Raw genomic sequence first — 14,942 nt, forward strand, 5'->3', positions numbered from 1 at the left:
TGGATATCTCCATCAATGACCACTGTGCTCTACATCAAGCAGCCCTGGGGTCTGGCCTGGCCTTGGACATGACCATAGTTGCGTGCTGAGCCTAACCTAAAGCGCTTTGGCTTTGAAAGATCTTGCTTATATAAAAGAAGGGGAAAAGTTCTTCTTTGCTAACTTGCAGCATCTGTGAGTGTCAGAATTCAAGAGTTATTTCAGACAGTCTTTAGTTTGCTTAGACCTGAGCCTGCTAGCTGGCCTCATTAACATCTCAATTCGCTCCCGGTGATTTCAATCCAATTCCTTTTCCTTAGTGCAGAGGTAGGGGACGGATTCCTGCCTGGGTATTGATTTTATGCCATAGTCCCCCAGGATTTTAAAGTTTTTAAACAGTGTGTTTCTCTTGTGTCCCTCCCACTGTGGTTGTGGTGCAAGGTTGCAGGGGAACTAAACTGGCTTGGGGATAAAGAAACCAGCATAGTTGAGTGGCAAAATTGAAAATTCAATGAGCTTTTAATAGAAGAATGACTTATTCTGCCACAAGAATATTGCATACCCCTTTCTAGTCGATTTTTTTCAAAGTATTTGTCAAAATGTCTGAGAATGATATGTAAAATCAAATGGTGTAACTGCTTAAGTATGTTCATGCTTATGTTTTTCCTTATAGTTATACAAGGAAGAAAATGCCTCCTCATGCATTCAAACAATACAGTCCTCCAACCAGAAATTGTTCTCAAAGAGCATACTTCTAGAGATTTTCCTCCTTCCTCTTGAAGTTATTCCCTGCATCATCCCTTCATGGTCTCCACTTGACGATCGCCACTTAAGTCCCGGATGATTTATGTGAAGCAGGCAGGAGAAAGGCAGTGGCCTCAAGAAGGGATCTGCAAGAAGGGATTCTTTCAGTCGCCTCTGCCACCCAGGAACGACTGGAGAATTCTAGGCCTGATAAAAGTCTGCTTTGGGCCTTGTTCCTTGCAGAAAAGGAAAGTCAATTTTAGACCATAACCCACCCCTTAGGGTTCTCCCCCTTCCTCTCACAGAAAAGAATTTCAAGAGGAGACAAGCAGTGAAGTGTAACAGATTTGGGGAGAGAGGGGGGATGTTTAAGGAAAGAGAGAGAAAGAGAGAGGGAGAATAATGCACTCAAGAAAGAACAAGGACTTCTCCAGATTGGAGAGGGAGCCCCAATACACATTCCAACATTACACATGAAAGTACAGATCTCAAGAGTGCATATGAGGGCGACACATATGGTCAGGCACCACACGGGCAGAGGCAACACATAGCTCCTCCATGGACACTTTGAAAGCCAAATTAAAGATTGTAGAAAATCTATTGCTCCGGGTTACAAATAATGTTCTGCGGATTTATACTTTGAAAGTGAGAGGTTCACCCACTGTAGCGCTATCATTATCTTCTCTGTCCCCTCAACCATAAGTACATTACCAGGTGATGTGGTACAATGAGAGTCAATCATAGCCTGAATTCGGCAAAATGTGCACAATTTGTTAGCATGAGCGTACTTACACAGTTACACCATTTGATTTTATATACCATTCTTAGACATTTTGACAAATACTTTGAAAAAGAATTGACTAGAATGGGGTATGCAATATTCTTGTGGCAGAATAAGTCATTCTTCTATTTGAAGCTCCTTGAATCTTCAATTTCGCCACTCAACTATGCTGGTTTCTTTATCCCCAAGCCAATTTAATTCCCCTGCAACCTATATTCTTATATTTTTAGCCTTTGTGTAGTCATGCAGACTACACACTTACCCCATAAAATTTATTGTAGATCGGTTTCTTATCTTTCCAGTAGTCACCTGCAATGGATTTTTTTTTATTCTAGTTTTAGCTGTTTACTAAGTTTGCTCGTACCATCAAATGGACTATTACATTGGGGGGGGGGTGGCTTCTGTTATTATTTTTGTAAAAATAAGTTATGTTGTAGTTTGCTTTATATGCACAGCAAACTTCTATTATTGGAAATGTTTTTTTCTTATGAGACACATTGATCTCATTACAGAAGTTTTTGTACACATTTAAAAATAAGACAGCTAGAGTGGATTTTTCACAATTTTAATCAAGTGCCTGATAATCTCTACATATAATGTGACATATTTTATGGATTTAAAATTGTAGTATAGATATACAAATACACATGTGTTTTTTAAAATATGTTCTCCTCCTCTAACTTAAATACATGTGTGTGTATTTGTGTGTGTGTGACACGTGGCTAACCCTGGATTTGACCCCCAACATTCCATATGGTCCCCTTATCACCACCAGGAATAAGCCCGATGTGGCCCCCAAACTATACATATGTATGTATGTATATATATATATTATGCATTATTTTCTTAATGATTGTCAAACATATACCATTTGAATCCCCCCTTCCTTACCATAATATATATGGATAGGGTTATGTATTAGTACTGGCACTCTGTATCTAGGAATAATTTTGCCTAGATTCCAGATCTATGTGTTTCAATAACTTTGAGGGTGTTCTTGAGGCCCAGGGATCAATCAAGCCATACTCAGACAACTCTGACTGCTTGTTTACTAATCCAGCCAGTGATAAGGGGCTGCTGAGACTTGGGAAAACCTGGAGATCACTGGCTCCTGAACTGTACCCTTACCCTGAGTGATGCTCAAGAAAGCATGCATTATCTAGGACTGGAACATGTAAGACAAACACTGCGTTTCTTTAAGCTATCTTTCTGGCCCTTAAATTTATGTATTCAATGACATCAGGGAATTTTTGTGACATTAGGGAAATTTCTCAACTCATAAACTGTTAATTTCCCTATCAATAAAATGTGAAAATAAAATATTTGAAGGGTGAAGAGTTATCACTAAGCACATTAAGGAGAATTATTCCTAACCTCGATTCCACAGGATGTAAATAGGTGGAGCAGCTTTCATAGGACTCTGATTAAAGTTTGGTCAAAGAATGTCTATCACACCATAGAATGAGTTTTTCTCTGTTTTCTAATTCATATTCACCCTTAAAAAAATTGAAGAATCTTTTCTACTAATAAAATACAAAATGTGAGAATCCTCTGATTATTAAAATTCTTATGATTAATAATGAAATTGCTATGTTTTCTATGTATAAATATGTGATTAGTGTTTATATCTTTCAGGATAGCCCATGTTATGGCAAAAAAACCCTAAAGTTTCATTGTCTTAATAAAAGTTTTATTTTTTGCTCATGCCACATTTTTCACAGTAGTTAGGTTCTTATACTTTCCATCATCTTCACTCTGGTACTCATTTGATGTACCACATCTATCTGGCATTTTATCAATATTGTGGGAGACAAAAAAAAATATCTAATAGAAAAATCACATGATGCTTCTTAAACTTCGACTAACAGTGATGCACATTACTTTACTTCAATTACCACAGTCAAAAGCAAATCTATGCCTTAAATCTGTTAGAGGAAATAAATTTTTGTCAATGAGACATATATTTGTGAAATATAAAACCACCTTTCAAAGTATATTTAAATATATCATTTATATAAACATAAGATCAATACTAATGCTAGCTTTCCCTCACTGTGAAAGCAAAGTTCATAGACTTAAAGCTATTATGTTAGGGAAAAAAGATGAATTTGAATAAGCATCAGATTTTTATTTTTATTTCTTTATGTTTTGCTTTTGGGGTCACAACCGGTGACCCCAAAGAGTTACTGGGTTTGCACTTAGGAATTTCGCCTGGCTGTGCTTGGGGGACCACATGAGATGCCAAAGATTGACGGGGATCTGCAGTCTACAAGGCAAACGCCTTACCCACTGTACTCTCACTGCAAAAGGCTCAGGCAAAGGAAGTTTCTCGGCAGAGCCAGCATGTTGTGTTGGTCCACATTACCACAGCTGGCACATCTCAATGATGTCCAGCGGTGCCCTGCAGCCTCAACAGGTTTCTGCTCTTCAAGGCAAAGGCCAGCAGAGACCTCCGTCCCAAGCTTCTTGAGGCACAAAGATCACCAGGTTCTTGGTGGAATTAGTGAATAAGGGCCTGGCTTGGCCCCAGGAGGACTTTCGTGGTGATCACGTGCTTCTTGATGTCTCTGATCATAGCGCCTGGCTCCAGGGCAACCAGCATGGCCATCTTGTCGAACTGCATCACAAGTACCAGGGAGTAGCTGCTGAAGTCCCTGCTCACCACCTGTCTCTTCTGTTCGGACACTTCTGGCACCCTGTTCTCTATGGTGAGAGACTTCCATGGCCCAGTGCGCACTCACCTGCCACTCCTAGACTATGTTCTATTTTTGAAACCATTTTAATTAATTCCTTTTTGTAGTTTAGATAATATGGTTACAGTAGTATCAGTTGGTATCAGTTGATGGCATCAAAAGCCTCTATTTTAAATTACAATTGTCAGGTTTTGCAAAGTTATTATAAGTTTTTTACACGTATTCCCTAATAACAAAAAATAGCCTAAGTAATGATGTTGATAATTCCTTTGATGATGATGATAATGAGAATATATAATAATTTTTTTCTTTTCTAAATATTGGGAATAATGACATTGTTTCTTTAAAACGTGTTCTGTATTTGGCTTCTATTTTTTTTTTTTACCAAAACTCATATTAATTCCATTTAAAAGTTCTGATTTTGTTCTGTTATTTTCTTAGGGAGGAATAGTCACACAAAGAAGTAGAATAAGGAGAGACGGACAAACGTAGTACTTTTATCACACAGAAATTGGGAATTTAACAGCTGATTAGCTATTAGAGTGCCTGAGTGGGTCCCTCATGCTGTACATTCCTTTCAGCTTAATTAATGACTCACTCTGCCTTTTAATCTGCCTTCCTTAGATTACTAACAGTGTGGCATTGTTTACTCAAGGAAAGCTGCAGAAAGTAAAGTACTGGCAATTATTTCACCCATATTTGAAAGCATATTATCTTGCTAAGTCACATGTAGATTTCATTTGGTATTTATTATAGCTCCATGATTGTAGTATAATATAGATTTTAAACTTTATTACTCAGTAGATTTTTTTAAGATTTTGAAATTAATTTAAATCCATTGACAAATATAAAAATCAAATATTTTTATATTGCTATAGCCAGTTCCTTCACATAGGGGGATATGATCACTGTTATAGATCGAATTTTCTGTTAGCTCCTTCAAATATTCAGTTAAAATGGTCCAGTGTTATTACGGAAAAAATGCCATAGCTTAAATTACTTGCTATTACTTTATATTGAATGTGTTATTTTTATTTTTCATAATTTTACCATTATTAATCCAAAACATACTTTAAATTCTCTCTTAGCTTTGGGAGTACTGTTTCATCTGTTTATTTTTCTTAAATTTATGTATGTATGACTCTACAATCTCTTATTCAGAGGTTCTACTTTAGATTTAGTTTGTCCTTCAAAACTGGATTAGAGAGAGTTGCCAACACATATGGTAGCTCCTGGAACAGTTTACAGTTTGAACAACCTACAGGAAACCATGAAAGCCATATTTCCTGTCAGTATTACTAAGCCAAAATCTGTGTTTGGGAATGAACTTGAGAAAGTACCTAAAATTTGTGCAAAAACCCATTTAATGTTCTTATATAGTTTTAGAAGTGACACAACCTAAGTTCCATACCAATAAAATCTCCAAAATTTTTATTGCATTTTAGTGTGTCAACGTAATTTTGAAACTTTTTTTGTTTTTTAAAGTGTAATATTTTATGACAGAAACATGCCTAGAGAAATTAATATTAAGTGCTATATCTTGTCCCCAATAGCCTTGTTTGTATTTTGTTTTATTTATTTATTTTTTCAAAAGATAGGCGACTTAAAGTTTTTCTCAATATGTTGTCCAGTTTTTCAAGCTTACTTTGTGTAAATATTTTAAATAATTTTATAGACTGTCTTGTTGTAAGACATTAGTTGTGGAATGAATCAGTAACATCAAATACATTTTTTAGACATGTATAATATATGAGCTCTCCAGGTGAATAGTTCCTTTGATCTTTCAGAAGAAACTCATTTTATGAGAAATACTATAGCAAATTTCTCAACTCTGAAAGCTTCTGGCTCTTAACAATTGGCACTTCAAAGACTTTTACAACAAAGATGGTGACAGCTAAGAGTGTATCATAAGGAAAGTTTATAGTAAACAAAAGACTTCTTTGATGAAGAATTTGATTTTCTAAGGATAGCTAATACTGTGTGGATTTTCAAAGACTATGCTACAAAGCATCCTTGAGGAATTGCTCTGTGACCATACTCAAGTCTTTTTTTATATATCAGAATATAATGAAAATGTTTCACTTTCAAATGAGTGATTATAGATAAACATAATTTCCATTTTAATATTAGAGAGGGAAAATAATATTTTAACTTAATCCAGAATACAAGTTATCTTGATAATGTTGAACTGATAATTTTAATCATTGAGAGAAGATAAACCAATTTGTTTATTTTGTTTGATTTTATCTTTTCGGAACTCAACATTCAACTCAAACCTTAGCATCCTTGCCCTCAGCTTTCAGTCTCAAACAGCAGCTTAACTGCAGAAGCCTACAATTTTGTATTCTCTAATGTTCTCACTTTACGTACTTTCTTTTCTCCAATATGGAGTTAGTTAACTCACATTTTTTCTATTTATACAGAAGTTTTAAAATTTATTGAAATTGTCACTTCAAAGTGTCTCCTCATCCCCTTTAGCACACAAAACAAACACTAATTATGTGGGATAAAAATTAAATATATTAAAATGTGTCACGATTAGTGCTAAATATAAAGATTGTATTTACAGATACAGACCTTCCATGGTTCTAAACTGAGTAGTGTCAGATTTAAAACCACTAACATCCTGTGAATACAGGAATTTTCCTTAATTATAAAAATAGAGGCTTTTTAAATATACCAAAAATATTTATATATTTTACAAATGTTTAAATCTAAATATAATAAAAAAAAGAGTTGAATGCTTAAAAGTCAAGGTAGTTGTCAACCCTTCCTGTGCTATTAGTTTGATACTGTTTTATCTTACTTAATGCATAAATGATAAAGAAAAAAACAATCATGGATTGTTAAGCCACATAATCAGTGTTACATGCCATTATTGTCGATAATATTTAAAAAATTAAATTATTATGGCGAACTGTGATGAAAAATGTTTAAAGTGTTCATGAAAAACATGTGGCTCATTCAAAAATCAACACTTTAGTTGAGGATAATTTTTTTCTCTCAAACATTGTATAGACATTTAAGATATACCTTATCCTCCATTTTGGCATGGATAAATAGATAGTTGATTATAATATTATGTTCTTTTTTTTCTTTTTTCTTTTCTTTTTTCTTTTTCTTGACTGTTTCCCAAGAAGTATCTTTATGAAAAATTCAAATGTTTTATTGTTTTCTTTTATTTATTCACGAATCACACGAATCATGAAATCCCATTGATCGTCGATTTCTCGAGCAGGCTCAGTGACCTCTTCATTCGTCCTATCCCTGAGATTTTAGAAGCATCTCTCCACTCAGCCTTCCCAACAATGCTGCATTGGAGGCTCTTTCAGGGTCAGGGGAATGAGATCCAACTTGTTACTGGCTTTAGCATATGAACACATCTTGGGAAGCTTGTAAGGCTGTCACATTTGGGCAGGAAACTCTCAGTAGTTTGCTAGTTTCTCCAAGAGGGAGAAGCCTCGGTTCTGAGAGCTTGCTTTTAAGTCTCTGGATGTTGGGAGCTCTGTTCAGGGAGGGGAGGGAAGCTGAAGCCCATCCTCTCTGAGGGGCCCAGGGGAAGACAGCCAGGCGTGCGGGCAAGAGACTCTCTGCATCGCTCTCTTCTGAGAGCTTGCTTTTAAGTCTCTGGATCTTGGCCATTGATGGGATTACACATTACACCTGGGTTCGCTGCTGATACCTTCATGCGTGAGTCTTGTCCGAACGTTTGGAAAGGGGCCTTCTATTTATTATTATTATTATTATTATTATTATTATTATTATTATTATTATTATGTGTATCACTGTCATCCTGTTGTTTATTGATTTGCTCAAGCAGGTACCAGTAACATCTCCATTCGTCCTAGCTCTGAGATTTTTAGCAGTTTCTCTTTACTTGTCTTTCCCAAAGGTGCCGAATTGGAGATTCTTTCAGGATCAGGGGAATGAGACCCATCATTGTTATTGTTTTTGGCATATCAAATAAGCCACGGGGACTTGCCAGGCTCTACCATTAGGTCAGGATACTCTTGGTAACTTTCTGAGTTCTCAGAGAGGGAGAGCTAGAGAATAAGAGGTTGTGCGGCTGTGAATGTATCTGAGCATTTCTGTGAACTTTGTTTTATAGTCTCTGGATTTTGGCTGTTGATGGGATTACATAGCACTGATGGCAGTTTGTGGGTGTGACTGCCTAGCTACTGGAAAATTTGGGATCTGGGTGGAGAAGGCCCAGTCCCGATTTGAGCAGGCTTGAAGATCTCAGCCCCAGATCTCGAACACCTGGGTTCCTCTGTCAGTTCCTTCATGTGTGAGGCTCATCCAAACACATAGAGAATGGTTGTGAGCATGGCTGTGGCTGGGTTCCGAAGGTCTTCAGCTGCCAGGGCTCTGCTCAAGGCAGCGTGGTGAACTCAACCCGTCCCCCTCCAAGGGGACCCAGCAAAGACAGCCAGGAGTGGGAGCAGGAGACTCCCTTAATAATTATTATAATTATTAAAACAACAACAATAATAATAGTCATTATTATTATAGATGGGGAGTAACATAAAACTGAACTAAATGTTACTGAGGGCTCTTCTCTCAGGGTTCACTCTAGGTGGTGCTCTAGGGACCTTATGTGATTTTGAGGACACAGGTCAGTCACATGCAAGCTCTACTGCTATATTCTATCTTTGGAACCAAACTATTATTTTTTTTTTTACTGTAGTCAACATGACCTGGTGGAGGAAAGCGTAGGATTGGTGTTAGAACAATGTATAAAATTTAAACAATTTTCATAGCTTGTATAAAAAGTATTCCCAATGTCTAAACATTCATATGTGTATGTACTTTACTTAATATAAAGATATCAACATACTCCTATTTTTGTATAGATGTATGTTTACACAAAGATTAACTGGAAATTATCTCAACCATTAGTAAGGTTTATCTTCAAATTTAAAACAATAAATGATATATATTAAAACTTAAATGGAAAAATATTTATCACAAGTAGTTAAGATAAAAGATTAATATACAGATATATTATTGAATGTATGTATGAATAGGTAAAAGTACAGCAGGTAGGGGATTTACCTTGAATGCAGTTGACCAAGATTCTCTCTCTGACACCTGGTATGGTACCCCATTCCTTCCAGGAGTGATACCTATGGGCAGAAACAGGAGTTAAACCAGAAAATATTCCAGTATGACACTAAAACAAACAAGAAAACAACAAACAAAAAAGCTCACTGAGACAAGTGTCATAATATTTTGGCATACAATAATATATCACACTTGTTTGGGGTTTGTCATTTTTGCTGTGGAGATATGAAATAAAAAATTGCATCAATTCTGCTTTGATTTTTAATGACCATTATCATAAAAATGTATTCCTGTTAGATAACCAAAAATTATCATGGTTAAGAAAAGAAAGTAGGGTACATACATGAATAATTAGGGTTCGCAAAGTTATGGAGCCAAATTTTAGGTATATAGACATGAACCAAGAAGATTTATACCATACAAAAATCATCAGTAAGTAGATACCAGGAGAATGCAGGTCATTGATGGAAAAGGAGAAACAGGTGAGGTCAAATAAAAATATAAGCTCTTGAAACCATAAGTAAGAAATAATGTCAAAACTAAGCTTACTTTCTATTGTAGTCAAAATGAGCTTTAAATGCCTTGAAAGGGAAAAGCAAATAATTGAATGCTTAAGAAAGTGACTAAACATAATATGTAGAATTTAAATAGTATATTTTATTCTCTAGCTTATGAATGCCTATCAGAGTCCTTAGTCACGTTATACATCTGTATCCAAATCAAAGTAAATGATAGTTACATGATTATATTGGCTCAAGGCCAGAGGAAATTTTAATTAATTTATATATAAAAACAGTTATTTAAGTGAGAAAATACCTAAGTGAATGTACAATGGCTTCCTGTAAATTATACTTTAGATATTACACATGATGAGCAATATTGCATGCATTTTAAAAGCATGTATCTCTTCTTTAGTACATATGTGAACTTTTGCATTGGTACATCATATATTTTTCTTTAATATTAGGGTGCTTGCCTTACATGTGGCTGACCTCAGTTCAATTCCTGGCACACCATATAATATAAGCTAAATTTATACAGCATTAACATTTTTCCTCCTGAGAATGACATGCATATAACGTCAAATATAGAGGTGGAAAGGGAAATTTGATGATAACATTGAACTATTACCTGAAAATTTCTAATGTATTCTGTTTTGTAAGCCAATATACTGCTTTTCTGCAAGTTAGTTTGAATTATGTTTCTGTCACTACAAATGAGAAAATATTTTAAATTTACTCAGAAATCAAAGCACTAATTTAATCTCCCAAGGCAGAGATCCAGCATTCAACTGGTGCCACTTAAACAACAACATTGAGGAGAGAGAGGGGCCAAGATGACTGAAAAGTGAAAATTCTAAGAACATTCCTGCAACTCCAAATAATGTATAAATCATGGGTTAGAGACAGAATTTCACATAAGGCCTCTCTGAGAAAATCTCCATAGAACCACTTTGGTTCTATAGAACGTTCCGTAGAACGTCTTTGGGAGATTCACTATAGTGAAACAAACAGAGCTGTGACCAACTTCAGAGCTAAACTGACCTCAGATCGAGATGAGGGCTAAAACCAGTGAGTGGAAACTCAAAACTTTGCACTGAGAAAAGTAAAGGGCAAGATGAGAATGAGTGCTTGACTTAAATCTTCACTGCAACAAAATGAGCTGGAGGCAAGATATCAAACTGCCAAGTTATTCATTGTCCTCATTTGGCCCCTGCAAACTGATTCTGAATACTTTAGTAAAAGAAGCAGCCTGAGGGGTAATGTGGGCTTTTAAAACTGAGAGCAATTCAATAGTGGAAGGTATACAAAGGTCAAACTTTTATTCTACAAAACAAAACAAAACCCTTATCTCAATTTACGTCTGACTAGTTGGAAGCACTGTCACTGTATCACTATCATCCCCTTCTCATCCATTTGCTCAAGTGGGCACTAATAATGTCTCCACCCAACGTGAGACTTATTGTTACTGTTTTGGCATATCGAGTACGCAATTGGGAGTTTGCCAGGCTCTGCCATGTGGGCAAGATACTCTCAGTAACTTGGTGGGCTCTCCGAGAGGGGCAGAGGAACCAAACCCGGGTTGGCCGAGTGCAAAGCAAATGCCCTACCTGCTGTGCTATTGCTCCAGCCCAAGAGATTGTAAAAGGTCACTTGGGGAGATTTTTAAAAAGGCTGGCAGCAGCCCTACTCTGCCTGTTATATTAATTATATTATAGGACTCTAAATCTGCTCATATTTAGAATCCCCTGACACTTCTAAAACATGTTAAGCTTGGTATTACAGACTACCAGCAAGTGATAACAAATGAAAACACCAAAACTGCCTAAAATTACAAGTGCTGTAACATTGTCCTCTTAATTCTAGGAATACTACTGATGCAGTGAGATTGAGAATTAGAAAATCCCACAGCTCTTTGACTGCCGTAGGTCATGTACAACCACAGATCTCAGTGGTCACCCAAGTACACCAAAATCATAGGCACAAATTTTATGTACTAAATAAGTAAGCAATGAACATTGTTCAGGCCAGCTTATGTTTCCATCTCTATCTCTAGCCCTGACATAGCACCAAACATAATGAACTGGAGAAATTTTCCTTCACTAATAGATCAGAACAATGGCTAGAGAAATCCCTGAAAATGTCAGAAATTTTAATTAAACAAGGGAATATTCCAAGCTTCAATCCCATTAATGTTCAACAGAATGAAAGAAAAATGGAAAGATCATTAATAGCTCAGAAAAGTTTGGAATTATTAAAAATAAATCATGCAAACAAAAATAAATGAGCTAAAAGATAGTAGCTGAGCTAAAATATTCATTAGTGGAACTCAGCAAATAAATGAAAGAAGCTGAAGTACAAATAGTGACATCAGGAATAAGGCATAGGGCATCAACAATATAGAAGAGCAAATAGAAAAACAAATGAAAAAACAAAGAGAACAAAAGAGATTTATGGGACAGCATTAAGAAAATCATCATTTACGTCATATGAATTCCAGGAAGAGGATAAAATATTAATGAAAGAAATAAGACATGTACTTTAAGTTAAGAAATCCCCCAAAGTAATCAACATGGCAAGAAGCAAAAGATATAAAGAAATGAAAGATTTCTATAAGAGGGAAAAGAGGAGCAGAGATTAATACATAAAGGACACCACATTTATTTGAAAAAATAAATCACGCTAGATTTTTTTCAAATAAAACTATGGACAATAAGAAAATAGTATGATGTATTCAAATTTTTCAATGAGAAGAAACTGCTATCAAGAAACCTCTATATTGCCAAGTTATTCAGGTTACCGAGTGATTGGAAAAAAATGGTAAAATTTCAGACAAACAACTATGCTTAAATACTAGGCACTTAAATCAGCAGAGGGAGAATAGAAATATATTATAGAATACTTATGCTTAATATATTGAATTATACATCTCAAATTTCCTGAAACAAAAACCTCATTTGAGTAAGGGAAAATAGCAGAATATCTATAATATATTTTCTATCAACTAGAGAGTTACAATTAGAGATAAGAGAAAGAAAATCATTTGATCTTTCCCTATACAGTTGAGTCTATTGGAGTCCTTTATATTTTGTAGCCTGTACATATTTTAACATTTTATTTTTGAAAATACACATTGTTTGTACATTGTAATGGTGCACTGAGTAACTAGGACTGTTAGAGAAAATCATGAAACATCTTTACTTTATTCTTCTGTTACTTTAAAAATACATATGATAAAAAGTTCTTCTAGGCATGGTTGACAATTCAGGAAGTACTATAGTTGTTTAAACCATATCTTTTTACTATAATGAAAGGTGTAATCACTACATTATGAAACAACATATTTTCAATTATTACATTAAATAATTTAATAGCTCATGGAAATTAAAACTCACACTTGATTAAAAATATCATTTGATACATGCCATTTGCTAGTCTCTTGCAGGACATAACAATTGTCCTGTCTCTCCTATACTTCTTCATTCATTTATCTAGTCTGTAGTAAGAATATGGTTGAAGCAGTATTAGGAACAGTTAAGGAATAAAAGAATAAATTGTAACCTAAAGCAAGCTTTTTAGTTTCAAGCTCTGACAGATGTCAAAGACATAGCATGATTCATGAGCACTCTTTAAACTCTTTATTTTAATTTGATATACAATATGAGTATGTGTCATTTCTAAGAGCAGCATTTTGTATTCATTCACCTATCAAATCATCTATTTCATTTTTCTTGTTACTTGTCACTCTAGATTCCCCAGATAGTAGACAGACTCAAGTCTGTTGTGTCTTTTAAATGGCACAGTTAAATCAAATGTTTTTCGTTTCCCTGTTGAAATTCTACTTACTCTACTTTGAACAATTAGAGCCACTACTCCAAAACATATCAATAAATAGCCTCTCCATTTTTCAACTTTTTATTTTTATACTACCATAAGTACATAGGATTCCCTTTTGGATCATATATTAATAAAAGGTACATTATTTTATTTTATAGTTTATAGTTTATGGTCTGTATGATGTAAACTGAGCAAAACATTGTTTTCCTCAAAATCTGTGACTCCCATTGAAACTTTATGTCGGTTTGAATAGAGAAAAAAAGTGAAATTATGATTATCATGTTTATTTTTGTGCTTAGACATCATTGTACTTCATTTGGGTTAGAATTTTCACCATTGGCTCTCAGGTTTCAAAACTTTGGATTAGACTAAAATCACAGGTATCCAATCTTTCTTAATTAGAAAAGCTCCAAAAATATGCAGTAGTAATAAATCTTTTTCAATTTATGTCAGTCCCAATTCATATGATATAGCCAAAATAAGAATGTTTCATTGAGAGAGTTTATGTATCAATTGTTATTAGGAAAAATAGTGAGACACTTTAAACACATAGTTTTAAAGTAAATCATGTTGCTTTTGTCACTGTCACCCTCTTTGATTTGCTCTAGTGGGCACCAGTAACGTCTCCATTGTGAGACTTGTTGTTACTGTTTTTGGCATATCAAATACACCATGGGTAGCTTGCCAGGCTCTGCCATGTAGGCGAGATACTCTTGGTAGCTTGCCGGGCTCTCTGAGAGGGGTGGAGGAATCGAACCTGGGTTGGCCGCGTGTAAGGCAAAAGCCCTACCTGCTGTGCTCCAGCCCAAGTCCTTAATATTTGGCTCAGTGGCTTATCACCTTCATGACATTTGTCCAAAACAGGGATAGGATGCTGAACTTTCAATTGTTTAAAATAATTTTTATTTGGCTTTAATAAACAGAAAAACATCTGAAGCTAGCTGGAAATTATGTCATGTGAGAATTTTTTTTTCATCTTGTTGTTTGCATTTTGAGTCAACAATACTTTAACGAATGATAATAAAAGGCACACAGAGTGTTTGATAACATTTAAAATATAATCTTCAAGTTTACAAGTAATTAAAATTATTTTGATATCATTATATTCATCCCAAAGTATTATTATGATAATTTTTCAGATTGGTTTATATTTTCAGAGAATGCATTTCCATTTGTCTTAAGTAACCTAGGGAATAATAAGACACGAGCAACATTGCTAAACCTTATATCTCAAATTAATTTGCTAGAAATGCCCATTCAAATTTCTAGTGTAATTAACTAAAATTAATGAACATATATTATGCAAAATTATAATTTTGTGTCTTCTTAAGTTCTACTGATAAG

Source organism: Sorex araneus, chromosome 1, assembly GCF_027595985.1.
Source record: "Sorex araneus isolate mSorAra2 chromosome 1, mSorAra2.pri, whole genome shotgun sequence".
In the NCBI taxonomy this organism is placed as follows: Eukaryota; Metazoa; Chordata; class Mammalia; order Eulipotyphla; family Soricidae; genus Sorex; species Sorex araneus.